The 3542-nt window shown below is 45.8% G+C and overlaps 1 non-coding gene across 1 annotated transcript; it reads left to right on the top strand.

The window, feature by feature from the left end:
• Positions 1 to 229: 229 nt before the first annotated feature.
• Positions 230 to 320, top strand: trnar-ucu (transfer RNA arginine (anticodon UCU)). Its single transcript is given in 2 exon segments — positions 230 to 266; positions 285 to 320. It is a non-coding gene; the product is annotated as a tRNA-Arg (tRNA).
• The last annotated feature ends 3222 nt before the right edge of the window (positions 321 to 3542 follow it).

Raw genomic sequence — 3542 nt, 5'->3', positions numbered from 1 at the left:
GCTAATAATGATTACAGCAGTTACAATGTAACAAACTAATATACAAAATACAACAAACCTAACCCTATCTTATTGAGGAACCTGGTGCTCCAATGATATGGGAATGTTGGAAATTGTTTTGTCGCGTCTTCAGAGAAAGAATCAGTGAGAGTGGTTGAGAGTTTGATATTAACAAAGCGCTCTGTGGTACAGTAACCTTTTCTATATATATCACAGGTGACGAATTATAGGCTCTGTAGCGCAATGGATAGCGTATTGGACCTCTATTGATGCATAATGAAGTAATTCAAAGGTTGTGGGTTCGAGTCCCACCAGAGTCGGCATTTTATTCCGAATTCACTAAAGCGTTATGCAAGTTCAGATTTCGAGTGACGGATGACGTCACACTAAGTTGGGGAATCCAGACATCTTACCTGCCCCATTTATTCACAAAATGCTGGAGTAACTCAGCAGGGCAGGCAGCATCCCTGTACAATCAGGAGAGAAGGGATGGGCTGCACGTTGCTAAACTCTCGTCGAAGAGAGGAGGATAACTTCTTCAAAGTGGACATACCCCGCATTGATGACGGGACCCAATGTCAATTCCTCTGTTGTTTTTTCTTCCTACGGGAGGTGTCCCTTTCATATCTATAAACGCTGTAATGCAGTGTCGGTCGGAATTCAACAATAATCGCCGCATTTCTCCTTCACCTGAATGACAGCTACACCCACACTTGACTTTCTTGTCCCTTGACTCATTATATTATTTTTCAATCCCGCAAATCCATGAAAAGCGCAATGAGAGGTGGCCCATTCCTGAAATACCGAGCTCGGTACAGTTTCATTCCCTTAACCTTAAATGTGGCCACCATATTTTCAGCCATGTCAACCCATTTCAAACGTCTACAGATGCACCATAGGAAATGTGTATGCTGCCGGACTCTGACTGAGAACCCGTGTTCTTACGATGTTGGCTGCTTTTCCGCCGTACTGTGGGTTGCATCGCAGTTTAGTTTGGAAACAGCTCTGCACAAGACCGCAAAAAATTAAAGAGAATTGTAGATGTAGCCGTCCATCAATCAGACCAGTCTCCATGTACACTCCATGCTTCCTCGACAAAGCACCCAACATAATCAAAGACTTGTCCCATTTCGGCCATTCCACACTTCTCCCTGCTCCCGTGGGAGGGATTTAGAGCAGACACTGTGCAGGGAGCTGCTTCAAACTGAGCCAACGAGCTGTGATTGTCGCTGGTGTCGATCATGAAGTTGTCGAGAAAAACAGCAGGGAAATAGTTACCCCCGCGGAATCCATACCTGCTGGCAATCATCCAGTTGCACCGATACGACAATGACCCTCCTCAAGCTTCTCGCATTCCCATCAAATTCTGCCAGATTCCGTTTGTTTGTTTCAGTGGTCGCAACAAGTTGCCAATTCGCGCAGTACCCGACAGGTTTTAAGGACATGGTAAGAAACAACACGGAACGCACCTTCTACCTAGATCAGGGAGATGTAAAGCTGACCACTTCCCTTCATTGTACAGAGCGTCGGAGCGCCCAAATTCAGACGATCTTATGCGTGGGAAGAATATGCTGAACAGCAATTTATGCCCATCATGCGCAATATAATACCACGATCGTCGACAAAGAGATACACCATGGTGCAAAGATGTAACCCTTTAGTGACATCCTCTCGCATCTGGACACACACCCATATACCGAAATGCACATCCACGCCCACACATCACACACACGTGCGCACGCGCACACACGCGCATACACAAACAGATACTGGAGGCAGCACTCACGCTTCGAGAAACACAGATCCTCTTGCTGCGTTTAATATTGCTGCTTTGCATTAAGGAATTGTGTAACTAATGGAAACATGTAACATTGCGCTGATAATAGTTTCACTTCACTGGAGGAATATTATGCGCCAAAATTTAAAAAAAAGGAAACACCCACACAATTATCTTCCTAAACCATGTCGACTGACTTATCCTTCTGTCTGAAGAATGGTCCCGACCGGAAGCGTCGTCTGTCCAATAATACTGCTTGACCCACTGTGGTACTCTAATATAATACAGCTTGACCCACTGTGTTACTCCAATACAATGTTTTACTCAAACCTTCGCCTTCACTTGGAATGGCGGTAGTAAGTATAGACAGGATGGTGGTGGTGATGCTTGTATTTTTCTGTGTGTGTGTTTTATTGTGTGTGTGTGTGCGTGTGTTTTATTGAGCGTGTGTGTGTGCGCGCGTGTGTATGTGTGCGTGTGTGTGTGCGCGCATGCGTGTGTTCGCGTGTGCGTGTGCGCGCGCGTGTGTGTGTTTCTGTGTGTGTGTGAATGTGTGTGTGAATGTGTGTGTGTGTGTGTGTGTGTGTGTGTGTGTGTGTGTGTGTGTGTGTGTGTGTGTGTGTGTGTGTGTGTGTGTGTGTGTGTGTGTGTGTGTGTGTGTGTGTGTGTGTGTGTGTGTGTGTGTGTGTGTGTGTGTGTGTGGGTGGGGGTTGGGGCGGGGGGATGAGAACTATGGCTTTCACTTTCTAGTCTGTGAATCTAGGACTCAGTAAAGTATATCAGTCCACGGCCAGATTTACAACGAGTGGTCCATCGGTTCGTTCCGGGTGTTCGCACTTATTGACGCTAAGCCAGAGAATGAGACAGGCACTCGGTTGGATGGATTGTTGTATTTTGTATATTAGTTTGTTACATTGTAACTGCTGTAATCATTATTAGCCATTTAAATTTAACAGCGAAGGCATTCTTTATACTTTAGTACACTGCAACTGTCTGTAACCTTGTCACATTTGGATGAAAGATAATGGTGGCAGATAAGGAAAGACTTAGGCCTTGGAGTGATGAATGGGTGTGAGGGATGGACTAGCAGGGAAATAAGGGAGGCGAAGTATGAAGGGATGTGAGCATTGAGATAAGGATAAATTACTGAATGGGATTTAATGGTGGCGGGACAGACGGGTGACTGCAAAGAAATGAATGACTGAAGAAAATAGTGTGGGTATGAGGTAATGTAAAGAAGATAAGGTTTGGAATAATCCTATTAAAAAAAGCTGCCCGATGTACTAAGTGGGCAGTCAGGTGGTTGGCTTCCTGATTGTTCCAGCCGTTGGTTGCAAATGAAGGCTTTTAACTTCTCGACAAATTCTCCGTGTCGCCTGTCTTCATTTTGAGGATCAGGGAACCACAACAAAATTGGCGCAGCAAGCAGGGTCGGAAAGAGGCCTGTTCGATAACGGACGACAAGCTAAAGGCGCTTCCAAGACCTCCAGGGGCTCCCCGGTTCAACAGGTACCCGCAAAAAAAGATAGGCGGTTTTCCGCTTTATTTGGACAAACAGCCTGTTGAAAACGGGGGACCACTGGTGACATAGGAGCGCCCAAGGGTCTCTCCGATCCAACAGAACCTATCGCTAAATTATACTAAAAAGGAGACCCGGAGGATTGCTCGAGAAGGCTGCGCAGTGGGGTAAGTGGATAATAGTTCAGTAAGATTTTGTGTGTGATGTGAATAAGACCTCGTGGATACCGCCCTAAGAGGATAGGGG

The sequence above is a fragment of the Rhinoraja longicauda genome, chromosome 35 (assembly GCF_053455715.1).
Source record: "Rhinoraja longicauda isolate Sanriku21f chromosome 35, sRhiLon1.1, whole genome shotgun sequence".
In the NCBI taxonomy this organism is placed as follows: Eukaryota; Metazoa; Chordata; class Chondrichthyes; order Rajiformes; family Arhynchobatidae; genus Rhinoraja; species Rhinoraja longicauda.
This window is presented reverse-complemented; position numbering and strand designations above follow the sequence as displayed.